Source organism: Oncorhynchus kisutch, linkage group LG13, assembly GCF_002021735.2.
Source record: "Oncorhynchus kisutch isolate 150728-3 linkage group LG13, Okis_V2, whole genome shotgun sequence".
NCBI classification, from domain to species: domain Eukaryota; kingdom Metazoa; phylum Chordata; class Actinopteri; order Salmoniformes; family Salmonidae; genus Oncorhynchus; species Oncorhynchus kisutch.
In genome coordinates this window covers 15,567,984-15,582,175 of record NC_034186.2, presented here as the reverse complement: position 1 = coordinate 15,582,175, position 14,192 = coordinate 15,567,984, and the positions used below count along the sequence as shown (strand labels likewise).

Below are 14,192 nucleotides of genomic sequence, written 5' to 3'. Positions count from 1 at the left end.
CCACACAACCACGCACACCCACCCAAACCTACTGTACTTAGCAGTGTACAATATGGGATATGGGCGTAACCAAATCATCTAGAGTGTCTCAATAAAATAATGGGGTGGAGGAGGCGAGATCATGGGTAGCATCAAACACATAAGGGCATTGGTGTTAGGAGCAGCACATGGTAGCAGTCTACTGTGCAGGCCCTTTTTGTCTTCAAACACATCCGCATGGAATTCCAGACAGACAGACAGTTGGACTGCATAATATCAACAACTTGGGAGTAATCAGCTTCTTCTTTGTCTGTGTCTATCTGGGGGTTACCTGCTGACCTTTGCAACCCACTCCTCTCTATCTCTCTCTCTCTCCTTCCCTCTCCATCCCGATTCCTGTCTTTAATGCAGGCCAGGCAGCAGGCTGTTAGCCAGCCTGCCAGCATAGTGGAGTCTGCCACTAGCACAGTCAGTGTAGTCAGCTTTAGCTATCACCATTGAGACCGTGTCTGTGCCTCGACCTAGGTTGGGCAAAACTAAACATGGCGGTGTTCGCCTTAGCAATCTCACTAGGATAAAGACCACCTCCATTCCTGTCATTATTGAAAGAGATCATGATATCTCACATCTCCAAATAGGGCTACTTAATGTTAGATCCCTTACTTCAAAGGCAATTATAGTCAATGAACTAATCACTGATCATAATCTTGATGTGATTGGCCTGACTGAAACATGGCTTAAGCCTGATGAATTTACTGTGTTAAATGAGGCCTCACCTCCAGGCTACACTAGTGACCATATCCCCCGTGCATCCCGCAAAGGCGGAGGTGTTGCTAACATTTACGATAGCAAATTTCAATTTACCCCAAAAAATGACGTTTTCGTTTTTTGAGCTTCTAGTCATGAAATCTATGCAGCCTACTCAATCACTTTTTATAGCTACTGTTTACAGGCCTCCTGGGCCATATACAGCGTTCCTCACTGAGTTCCCTGAATTCCTATCGGACCTTGTAGTCATAGCAGTTAATATTCTAATCTTTGGTGACTTTAATATTCACATGGAAAAGTCCACAGACCCACTCCAAAAGGCTTTCGGAGCCATCATCGACTCAGTGGGTTTTGTCCAACATGTCTCTGGACCCACTCACTGTCACAGTCATACGCTGGACCTAGTTTTGTCCCATGGAATAAATGTTGTGGATCTTAATGTTTTTCCTCATAATCCTGGACTATTGGACCACCATTTTATTACGTTTGCAATTGCAACAAATAATCTGCTCAGACCCCAACCAAGGAACATCAAAAGTCGTGCTATAAATTCACAGACAACACAAAGATTCCTTGATGTCCTTCCAGATTCCCTCTGTCTACCCAAGGACGCCAGAGGACAAAAATCAGTTAACCACCTAACTGAGGAACTCAATTTAACCTTGCGCAATACCCTAGATGCACCCCTAAAAACTAAAAACATTTCTCATAAGAAACTAGCTCCCTGGTACACAGAAAATACCCGAGCTCTGAAGCAAGCTTCCAGAAAATTGGAACGGAAATGGCGCCACACCAAACTGGAAGTCTTCCGACTAGCTTGGAAAGACAGTACCGTGCAGTACCGAAGAGCCCTTACTGCTGCTCCATCATCCTATTTTTCTAACTTAATAGAGGAAAATAAGAACAATCCGAAATTCCTTTTTGATACTGTCGCAAAGCTAACTAAAAAGCAGCATTCCCCAAGAGAGGATGACTTTCACTTTAGCAGTGATACATTCATGAACTTCTTTGAGGAAAAGATTATGATTATTAGAAAGCAAATTACGGACTCCTCTTTAAATCTGCGTATTCCTTCAAAGCTCAGTTGTCCTGAGTCTGCACAACTCTTCCAGGACCTAGGATCAAGAAAGAAGCTCAAGTGTTTTAGTACTATATCTCTTGACACAATGATGAAAATAATCATGGCCTCTAAACCTTCAAGCTGCATACTGCACCCTATTCCAACTAAACTACTGAAAGAGCTGCTTCCTGTGCTTGGCCCTCCTATGTTGAACATAATAAGCGGCTCTCTATCCACCGGATGTGTACCAAACTCACTAAAAGTAGCAGTAATAAAGCCTCTCTTGAAAAAGCCAAACCTTGACCCAGAAAATATAAAAAACTATCGGCCTATATCGAATCTTCCATTCCTCTCAAAAATTTTAGAAAAGGCTGTTGCGCAGCAACTCACTGCCTTCCTGAAGACAAACAATGTATACGAAATGCTTCAGTCTGGTTTTAGACCCCATCATAGCACTGAGACGGCACTTGTGAAGGTGGTAAATTACATTTTAATGGCATCGGACCGAGGCTCTGCATCTGTCCTCGTGCTCCTAGACCTTAGTGCTGCTTTTGATACCATCGATCACCACATTCTTTTGGAGAGATTGGAAACCCAAATTGGTCTACACGGACAAGTTCTGGCCTGGTTTAGATCTTATCTGTCGGAAAGATATCAGTTTGTCTCTGTGAATGTTTTGTCCTCTGACAAATCAACTGTAAATTTCGGTGTTCCTCAAGGTTCCATTTTAGGACCACTATTGTTTTCACTATATATTTTACCTCTTGGGGATGTTATTCGAAAACATAATGTTAACTTTCACTGCTATGCGGATGACACACAGATGTACATTTCAATTAAACATGGTGAAGCCCCAAAATTGCCCTTGCTAGAAGCATGTGTTTCAGACATAAGGAAGTGGATGGCTGGAAACTTTCTACTTTTAAACTCGGACAAAACAGAGATGCTTGTTCTAGGTCCCAAGAAACAAAGAGATATTCTGTTGAATCTGACAATTAATCTTAATGGTTGTACAGTCGTCTCAAATAAAACTGTGAAGGACCTCGGCATTACTCTGGACCCTGATCTCTCTTTTGAAGAACATATCAAGACCATTTCAAGGACAGCTTTTTTCCATCTACGTAATATTGCAAAAATCAGAAACTTTCTGTCCAAAAATGATGCTGAAAAATTAATCCATGCTTTTGTCACTTCTAGGTTAGACTACTGCAATGCTCTACTTTCCGGCTACCCGGATAAAGCACTAAATAAACTTCAGTTAGTGCTAAATACGGCTGCTAGAATCCTGACTAGAACCAAAAAATGTGATCATATTACTCCAGTACTAGCCTCTCTACACTGGCTTCCTGTCAAAGCAAGGGCTGATTTCAAGGTTTTACTGCTAACCTACAAAGCATTACATGGGCTTGCTCCTACCTATATCTCTGATTTGGTCCTGCCATACATACCTACACGTACGCTACGGTCACAAGACGCAGGCCTCCTAATTGTCCCTAGAATTTCTAAGCAAACAGCTGGAGGCAGGGCTTTCTCTTATAGAGCTCCATTTTTATGGAAAGGTCTGCCTACCCATGTCAGAGACGCAAACTCGGTCTCAACCTTTAAGTCTTTACTGAAGACCTTTAAGTCTTACTGAAGACTCATCTCTTCAGTGGGTCATATCATTGAGTGTAGTCTGGCCCAGGAGTGAGAAGGTGAACGGAAAGGCTCTGGAGCAACGAACCGCCCTTGCTGTCTCTGCCTGGCCGGTTCCCCTCTTTCCACTGGGATTCTCTGCCTCTAACCCTATTACAGGGGCTGAGTCACTGGCTTACTGGGGCTCTCTCATGCCGTCCCTGGAAGGGGTGCGTCACCTGAGTGGGTTGATTCACTGATGTGGTCATCCTGCCTGGGTTGGCGCCCCCCCTTGGGTTGTGCCATGGCGGAGATCTTTGTGGGCTATACTCAGCCTTGTCTCAGGATGGTAAGTTGGTGGTTGAAGATATCCCTCTAGTGGTGTGGGGGCTGTGCTTTGGCAAAGTGGGTGGGGTTATATCCTTCCTGTTTGGCCCTGTCCGGGGGTGTCCTCGGATGGGGCCACAGTGTCTCCTGACCCCTCCTGTCTCAGTCTCCAGTATTTATGCTGCAGTAGTTTATGTGTAGGGGGGCTAGTGTCAGTTTGTCATATCTGGAGTACTCCTCCTGTCCTATTCGGTGTCCTGTGTGAATCTAAGTGTGCGTTCTCTAATTCTCTCTTTCTTTCTCTCTCTCAGAGGACCTGAGCCCTAGGACCATGCCCCAGGACTACCTGACATGATGACTCCTTGCTGTCCCCAGTCCACCTGGCCGTGCTGCTGCTCCAGTTTCAACTGTTCTGCCTTATTATTATTCGACCATGCTGGTCATTTATGAACATTTGAACATCTTGGCCATGTTCTGTTATAATCTCCACCCGGCACAGCCAGAAGAGGACTGGCCACCCCACATATGCTCTCTCTAATTCTCTCCTTCTTTCTCTCTCTCAGAGGACCTGAGCGCTAGGACCATGCCCCAGGACTACCTGACATGATGACTCCTTGCTGTCCCCAGTCCACCTGACCGTGCTGCTGCTCCAGTTTCAACTGTTCTGCCTTATTATTATTCGACCATGCTGGTCATTTATGAACATTTGAACATCTTGGCCATGTTCTGTTATAATCTCCACCCGGCACAGCCAGAAGAGGACTGGCCACCCCACATATGCTCTCTCTAATTATCTCTTTCTTTCTCTCTCTCAGAGGACCTGAGCGCTAGGACCATGCCCCAGGACTACCTGACATGATGACTCCTTGCTGTCCCCAGTCCACCTGACCGTGCTGCTGCTCCAGTTTCAACTGTTCTGCCTTATTATTGTTCGACCATGCTGGTCATTTATGAACATTTGAACATCTTGGCCATGTTCTGTTATAATCTCCACCCGGCACAGCCAGAAGAGGACTGGCCACCCCACATATGCTCTCTCTAATTCTCTCTTTCTTTCTCTCTCTCGGAGGACCTGAGCGCTAGGACCATGCCCCAGGACTACCTGACATGATGACTCCTTGCTGTCCCCAGTCCACCTGACCGTGCTGCTGCTCCAGTTTCAACTGTTCTGCCTTATTATTATTCGACCATGCTGGTCATTTATGAACATTTGAACATCTTGGCCATGTTCTGTTATAATCTCCACCCGGCACAGTCAGAAGAGGACTGGCCACCCCACATAGCCTCGTTCCTCTCTAGGTTTCTTCCTAGGTTTTGGCCTTTCTAGGGAGTTTTTCCTAGCCACCGTGCTTCTACACCTGCATTGCTTGCTGTTTGGGGTTTTAGGCTGGGTTTCTGTACAGCACTTTGAGATATCAGCTGATGTACGAAGGGCTATATAAATACATTTGATTTGATTTGATTTAATACCTACACACAAAAAGGTAAATGCTAGACAGTCAGGCCACATTCAGTGTTGCGTTTTGGAGGAGGAAACACAAGCAACTGACTGATCATCCGTCTGAGTGTGTGCTCTACTGGACTACTCTGTCTTCCTGTAGTGGACGCTACATTTACTGTACCTTGGTTCAGGGCAGGCCAAGGATACAGCGGGGAAATAAGTCAAGCAGTAAAAAGAAGTGTTTACTGATTCATAAAACAATTCAACACAGACATTTGAGTGAGTGGATGTACTGTATGGGGCTCTGCCTCACACGGCTGGATGTCCAGCTGGCTGTCAAGGCCAAGCAAAACGAGAGCAGAGCCACCAATTGCCAGTCCAAATGAAACGAGTAGAGCTAAAACAAATCTCATTTGCTGAAAAATTTTAACTTTCGGAAATTGTAACTTTCTTTTACTTGATCCTAAAACTGTACAGTTGGGTGAATGGCTCATTCAGGGTTGTTAACAGGCACTAACTTTACCCTATTACAAACACTTGGCTCAGTCAGTTCTATGGATTAGAACAGTTGCCAAACACACTTATAATTTATACTAAATCCAATTAAAATTCAATCTCTGCTTTGATTGGTCAATTGAGTGAGCCAAGTGACAAATGAACACATTGTGAGGTCAATGAGGACAACTGAAAGACACATAGACAGGTCAAGAGTTAAAGATGATGCGTGATGGGGAACTATTGTCTCCTAGCTTCTGTCTGCAGGTAATAGTTTATACTGTAGTACTACTGAAGTTAGTCCATACACACCAAGCATACCAAACATTAGGAACAACCCCGTGCCCCTTTGCCCTCAGAGCAGCCTCAATTCATCAGGGCATGGACTCTACAAGGTGTCGAAAGCATTCCACAGGGATGCTGCCCCATGTTGACTCCAATGCTTCCCACAGTTGTGTCAAGTTGGCTGGATGTCCTTTGGGTGGTGGACCATTCTTGATACACATGGGAAACTGCTGAGCATGACAAACCCAGCAGCATTGTAGTTCTTAACACACTCAAACCGGTGCGCCTGGTAACTACTACCATACCCTGTTCAAAGGCACTTCAATCTTTTGTCATCACTCTCCGAATGACACACATACACACTCCATGTCTCAATTGTCTCAAGGTTAAAAATCCTCTCCTTCATCTACACTGATTGAAGTGGATTCAACAAGTGACATCAATAAGTGATCATAGTTTTACCCTGGATTTCATGGAAAGAGTAAGTGTTCTTAACGTTATGTACACTCAGTGTATAGTTACTACTGGGACATATATATTTTATCTGCATGTAATATCTCATATATTTATATAATATATCATATATTTATGCAATATCTCATATTGTCATGTAATATCTCATATATTTATGTAATAGCCTATATTGTGATGTAATATCTGATATATTTATGTAATAGCCTATATAGTGATGTAATATCATTAAAGCCGCAGACTTAATGAATCTGTAAATGATTAGGGAGAGAGAGAGAGAGAGAGATAAAAGGGGAGAAAGCGACCTTTTCTTTTCTCCTACTGTACATTGTGACATCATGAATCTAGGCCTAGTTCAAGTACGCCACATTTGATCATCCAGACCTGATTTCTTTATAGCTCAGACGGTTAAACAATAAGAGATGGTCATAATAAGGTTAGGATAACAACTATTGGATTGGCCCTGTGGAGGCGTAGACTGGCAGCAAGCTGAGCTGTTTCACTTTTCTGCTGTTAAGTACTTTAGCCTGTTGGACGCGAGAGATAAACATCCCAGCAGCACGTCATGCATGTTTATATCAGAACAGCTGTTCCAAAATACCAGCGTGTAATCAAATCACTGCCAACACAACACTTTCATTCAATTTATTGTTACTGAACAATGCTGTTCTGGTTATAGAAGTGTTGTGAATCAGTGGACAGATCACATACTGTAACGGTTCTCTTTTGGTGAAGGAGAGTCGGACCAAAATGCGGCGTGTAGATTGCGATCCATGTTTAATCAACAAACGTAAAACACGAATCAATACAAAACTACAAAAACAACAAACGTGGAAACGTAACGAAAACCGAAACAGCCCTATCTGGTGAAAACACAGAGACAGGAACAATCACCCACAAACACACAGTGAAACCCAGGCTTCCTAAATATGGTTCCCAATCAGAGACAATGACTAACACCTGCCTCTGATTAAGAACCATATCAGGCCAGACATAGAAATAGACAAACTAGACCTGAAACATAGAATGACCACTCAGCTCACACCCTGACCAACCAAAACATAGAAATATACAACGTAAACTATGATGGTCACTCTGAGGGAGTTCAAGAGTTCCTCTGTGGAGATGGGAGAAGGACAACCATCTCCAGAAGGACAACCATCTCTGCAGCACTCCACCAAACAGACATATATGGTGGAGCGGCCAGACGGACAGCCTGCTTGGAGTTTGCCAAAAGCCACCTAAACAAGATTCTCTGGTCTGATGAAACCAAGATTGAACTCTTTGGCCTGAATGCCAAGTGTCACGTCTGGAGGAAACCTGGCACCATCCCTAAAGTGAAGCATGGTGGTGGCACCATCATGCTGTGGGGATGTTTTTCATGGGCAGGGACTGGGAGACTAGTCAGGATCGAGGCAAAGATGAACGGAGCAAAGTACAGAGAGAACCTTGATGAAAACCTGCTGGGGCGAAGGTTCACCTTCCAACAGGACAACGACCCGAAGCACACAGCCAATACAACGCAGGAGTGGCTTCGGGACAAATCTCTGAATGTACTTGAGTGGCCCAGCCAGAGCCCAGACTTGAACCCGATCGAACATCTTTGAATGGACCTGAAAATAGCTGTGCCACGACTCTCCCCATCCAACCTGACAGAGCTTGAGAGGATCTGCAGAGAAGAATGGGAGAAACTGCCAAAATACAGGTGCCAAGCTTGAAGCGTCATACCCAAGAAGACTCAAGGCTGTAATCACTGCCAAAGATGCTTCAACAAAGTACAGAGTACAGGGTCTGAATACCAATGTCATTTTTTATAAATTTGCAACAATGTCTTCACTTGTTTTTGCTTTGTCATTATGGGGTATTGTGTGTAGATTGATGAGGGAACAAACAATTTAATCAATTTTAGAATAAGGCTATACAGTAACAAAATGTGGAAAAGGTCAAAGGGTCTGAATACTTTCCGTAGGCTCTGTACGTCTATATTTTCCAAAACAGGAAAAGCAATTAAGTGTAGATTATAGTAACCACCGAATATCCAAATGTGTGTGATTGTAAAGTGTTGCAATGTGATTTCAGTGTTTGTGTGAAGCAGAGGACAGTAATGTACTGTTTGTGTAGTGTGGCTAGATGGTAGCTGTACTGTTTGTGTAATGTACTGTTTGTGTAGTGTGGCTAGATGGTAGCTGTACTGTTTGTGTTATGTACTGTTTGTGTAGTATGGCTAGATGGTAGCTGTACTGTTTGTGTAATGTACTGTTTGTGTAGTGTGGCTAGATGGTAGCTGTACTGTTTGTGTAATGTACTGTTTGTGTAGTGTGGCTAGATGGTAGCTGTACTGTTTGTGTAATGTACTGTTTGTGTAATGTACTGTTTGTGTAATGTACTGTTTGTGTAGTGTGGCTAGATGGTAGCTGTACTGTTTGTGTATTATGGCTAGATGGTAGCTGTACTGTTTGTGTAGTGTGGCTAGATGGTAGCTGTACTGTTTGTGCAGTATGGCTAGATGGTAGCTGTACTGTTTGTGTAGTATGGCTAGATGGTAGCTGTACTGTTTGTGTAATGTACTGTTTGTGTAGTATGGCTAGATGGCAGCTGTACTGTTTGTGTTATGTACTGTTTGTGTAGTGTGGCAAGATGGTAGCTGTACTGTTTGTGTAATGTACTGTTTGTGTAATGTACTGTTTGTATAGTATGGCTAGATGGTAGCTGTACTGTTTGTGTAGTGTGGCTAGATGGTAGCTGTACTGTTTGTGTAATGTACTGTTTGTGTAATGTACTGTTTGTGTAGTGTGGCTAGATGGTAGCTGTACTGTTTGTGTAGTGTGGCTAGATGGTAGCTGTACTGTTTGTGTAGTGTGGCTAGATGGTAGCTGTACTGTTGGTGTAGTGTGGCTAGATGGTACCTGTACTGTTTGTGCAGTATGGCTAGATGGTAGCTGTACTGTTTGTGTAATGTACTGTTTGTGTATTATGGCTAGATGGTAGCTGTACTGTTTGTGTAATGTACTGTTTGTGTAGTATGGCTAGATGGTAGCTGTACTGTTTGTGTAATGTACTGTTTGTGTAGTGTGGCTAGATGGTAGCTGTACTGTTTGTGTAGTGTACTGTTTGTGTAATGTTCTGTTTGTTTAGTGTGGCTAGATGGTAGCTGTACTGTTTGTGTATTATGGCTAGATGGTAGCTGTACTGTTTGTAATGTACTGTTTGTGTAGTATGGCTAGATGGTAGCTGTACTGTTTGTGTAATGTACTGTTTGTGTAGTGTGGCTAGATGGTAGCTGTACTGTTTGTGTAGTGTACTGTTTGTATAGTGTGGCTAGATGGTAGCTGTACTGTTTGTGTAATGTACTGTTTGTGTAGTGTGGCTAGATGGTAGCTGTACTGTTTGTGTAGTGTACTGTTTGTGTAATGTACTGTTTGTTTAGTGTGGCTAGATGGTAGCTGTACTGTTTGTGTAGTGTGGCTAGATGGTAGCTGTACTGTTTGTGTAATGTACTGTTTGTGTAGTGTGGCTAGATGGTAGCTGTACTGTTTGTGTAGTGTACTGTTTGTGTAATGTACTGTTTGTGTAGTGTGGCTAGATGGTAGCTGTACTGTTTGTGCAGTATGGCTAGATGGTAGCTGTACTGTTTGTGTAGTATGGCTAGATGGTAGCTGTACTGTTTGTGTAATGTACTGTTTGTGTAGTATGGCTAGATGGCAGCTGTACTGTTTGTGTTATGTACTGTTTGTGTAGTGTGGCTAGATGGTAGCTGTACTGTTTGTGTAATGTACTGTTTGTGTAATGTACTGTTTGTGTAGTGTGGCTAGATGGTAGCTGTACTGTTTGTGTAGTGTGGCTAGATGGTAGCTGTACTGTTTGTGTAGTGTACTGTTTGTGTAGTGTGGCTAGATGGTAGCTGTACTGTTTGTGCAGTATGGCTAGATGGTAGCTGTACTGTTTGTGTAGTATGGCTAGATGGTAGCTGTACTGTTTGTGTAATGTACTGTTTGTGTAGTATGGCTAGATGGCAGCTGTACTGTTTGTGTTATGTACTGTTTGTGTAGTGTGGCAAGATGGTAGCTGTACTGTTTGTGTAATGTACTGTTTGTGTAATGTACTGTTTGTGTAGTATGGCTAGATGGTAGCTGTACTGTTTGTGTAGTGTGGCTAGATGGTAGCTGTACTGTTTGTGTAGTGTACTGTTTGTGTAGTGTGGCTAGATGGTAGCTGTACTGTTTGTGTAATGTACTGTTTGTGTAATGTACTGTTTGTGTAGTGTGGCTAGATGGTAGCTGTACTGTTTGTGTAGTGTGGCTAGATGGTAGCTGTACTGTTTGTGTAGTGTGGCTAGATGGTAGCTGTACTGTTGGTGTAGTGTGGCTAGATGGTACCTGTACTGTTTGTGCAGTATGGCTAGATGGTAGCTGTACTGTTTGTGTAATGTACTGTTTGTGTATTATGGCTAGATGGTAGCTGTACTGTTTGTGTAATGTACTGTTTGTGTAGTATGGCTAGATGGTAGCTGTACTGTTTGTGTAATGTACTGTTTGTGTAGTGTGGCTAGATGGTAGCTGTACTGTTTGTGTAGTGTACTGTTTGTGTAATGTTCTGTTTGTTTAGTGTGGCTAGATGGTAGCTGTACTGTTTGTGTATTATGGCTAGATGGTAGCTGTACTGTTTGTAATGTACTGTTTGTGTAGTATGGCTAGATGGTAGCTGTACTGTTTGTGTAATGTACTGTTTGTGTAGTGTGGCTAGATGGTAGCTGTACTGTTTGTGTAGTGTACTGTTTGTATAGTGTGGCTAGATGGTAGCTGTACTGTTTGTGTAATGTACTGTTTGTGTAGTGTGGCTAGATGGTAGCTGTACTGTTTGTGTAGTGTACTGTTTGTGTAATGTACTGTTTGTTTAGTGTGGCTAGATGGTAGCTGTACTGTTTGTGTAGTGTGGCTAGATGGTAGCTGTACTGTTTGTGTAATGTACTGTTTGTGTAGTGTGGCTAGATGGTAGCTGTACTGTTTGTGTAGTGTACTGTTTGTGTAATGTACTGTTTGTGTAGTGTGGCTAGATGGTAGCTGTACTGTTTGTGCAGTATGGCTAGATGGTAGCTGTACTGTTTGTGTAGTATGGCTAGATGGTAGCTGTACTGTTTGTGTAATGTACTGTTTGTGTAGTATGGCTAGATGGCAGCTGTACTGTTTGTGTTATGTACTGTTTGTGTAGTGTGGCTAGATGGTAGCTGTACTGTTTGTGTAATGTACTGTTTGTGTAATGTACTGTTTGTGTAGTGTGGCTAGATGGTAGCTGTACTGTTTGTGTAGTGTGGCTAGATGGTAGCTGTACTGTTTGTGTAGTGTACTGTTTGTGTAGTGTGGCTAGATGGTAGCTGTACTGTTTGTGTAATGTACTGTTTGTGTAATGTACTGTTTGTGTAGTGTGGCTAGATGGTAGCTGTACTGTTTGTGTAGTGTGGCTAGATGGTAGCTGCACTGTTGGTGTAGTGTGGCTAGATGGTACCTGTACTGTTTGTGCAGTATGGCTAGATGGTAGCTGCACTTTTTGTGTAATGTACTGTTTGTGTATTATGGCTAGATGGTAGCTGTACTGTTTGTGTAATGTACTGTTTGTGTAGTATGGCTAGATGGTAGCTGTACTGTTTGTGTAATGTACTGTTTGTGTAGTGTGGCTAGATGGTAGCTGTACTGTTTGTGTAGTGTACTGTTTGTGTAATGTACTGTTTGTTTAGTGTGGCTAGATGGTAGCTGTACAATTTGTGTATTATGGCTAGATGGTAGCTGTACTGTTTGTGTAATGTACTGTTTGTGTAGTATGGCTAGATGGTAGCTGTACTGTTTGTGTAATGTACAGTTTGTGTAGTGTGGCTAGATGGTAGCTGTACTGTTTGTGTAATGTACTGTTTGTGTAGTGTGGCTAGATGGTAGCTGTACTGTTTGTGTAGTGTACTGTTTGTGTAATGTACTGTTTGTGTAGTGTGGCTAGATGGTAGCTGTACTGTTTGTGTAGTGTACTGTTTGTGTAATGTACTGTTTGTGTAGTGTGGCTAGATGGTAGCTGTACTGTTTGTATAGTGTGGCTAGATGGTAGCTGTACTGTTTGTGTAATGTACTGTTTGTGTAGTGTGGCTAGATGGTAGCTGTACTGTTTGTGTAGTGTACTGTTTGTGTAATGTACTGTTTGTTTAGTGTGGCTAGATGGTAGCTGTACTGTCTGTGTAGTATGGCTAGATGGTAGCTGTACTGTTTGTGTAATGTACTGTTTGTGTAGTGTGGCTAGATGGTAGCTGTACTGTTTGTGTAATGTACTGTTTGTGTAGTGTGGCTAGATGGTAGCTGTACTGTTTGTGTAATGTACTGTTTGTGTAATGTACTGTTTGTGTAGTGTGGCTAGATGGTAGCTGTACTGTTTGTGTATTATGGCTAGATGGTAGCTGTACTGTTTGTGAAGTGTGGCTAGATGGTAGCTGTACTGTTTGTGCAGTATGGCTAGATGGTAGCTGTACTGTTTGTGTAGTATGGCTAGATGGTAGCTGTACTGTTTGTGTAATGTACTGTTTGTGTAGTATGGCTAGATGGCAGCTGTACTGTTTGTGTTATGTACTGTTTGTGTAGTGTGGCTAGATGGTAGCTGTACTGTTTGTGTAGTGTGGCTAGATGGTAGCTGTACTGTTTGTGTAGTGTACTGTTTGTGTAGTGTGGCTAGATGGTAGCTGTACTGTTTGTGTAATGTACTGTTTGTGTAGTGTGGCTAGATGGTAGCTGTACTGTTTGTGTAGTGTGGCTAGATGGTAGCTGTACTGTTTGTATAGTGTGGCTAGATGGTAGCTGTACTGTTTGTGTAGTGTGGCTAGATGGTAGCTGCACTGTTGGTGTAGTGTGGCTAGTTGGTACCTGTACTGTTTGTGCAGTATGGCTAGATGGTAGCTGTACTGTTTGTGTAATGTACTGTTTGTGTATTATGGCTAGATGGTAGCTGTACTGTTTGTGTAATGTACTGTTTGTGTAGTGTGGCTAGATGGTAGCTGTACTGTTTGTGTAGTGTACTGTTTGTGTAATGTACTGTTTGTTTAGTGTGGCTAGATGGTAGCTGTACTGTTTGTGTATTATGGCTAGATGGTAGCTGTACTGTTTGTGTAATGTACTGTTTGTGTAGTATGGCTAGATGGTAGCTGTACTGTTTGTGTAATGTACTGTTTGTGTAGTGTGGCTAGATGGTAGCTGTACTGTTTGTGTAGTGTACTGTTTGTGTAGTGTGGCTAGATGGTAGCTGTACTGTTTGTGTAATGTACTGTTTGTGTAGTGTGGCTAGATGGTAGCTGTACTGTTTGTGTAGTGTACTGTTTGTGTAATGTACTGTTTGTTTAGTGTGGCTAGATGGTAGCTGTAATGTTTGTGTAGTGTGGCTAGATGGTAGCTGTACTGTTTGTGTAATGTACTGTTTGTGTAGTGTGGCTAGATGGTAGCTGTACTGTTTGTGTAGTGTACTGTTTGTGTAATGTACTGTTTGTGTAGTGTGGCTAGATGGTAGCTGTACTGTTTGTGCAGTATGGCTAGATGGTAGCTGTACTGTTTGTGTAGTATGGCTAGATGGTAGCTGTACTGTTTGTGTAATGTACTGTTTGTGTAGTATGGCTAGATGGCAGCTGTACTGTTTGTGTTATGTACTGTTTGTGTAGTGTGGCTAGATGGTAGCTGTACTGTTTGTGTAATGTACTGTTTGTGTAGTGTGGCTAGATGGTAGCTGTACTGT

At 42.8% G+C, this 14,192-nt stretch overlaps 1 protein-coding gene across 1 annotated transcript in view; it reads right to left on the bottom strand.

Moving 5' to 3' along the window:
* The window catches only part of col24a1 (collagen type XXIV alpha 1 chain), a 265,549-nt gene that overhangs the window by 75,933 nt on the left and 175,424 nt on the right, over positions 1–14,192 (bottom strand). The window lies entirely within an intron of this gene.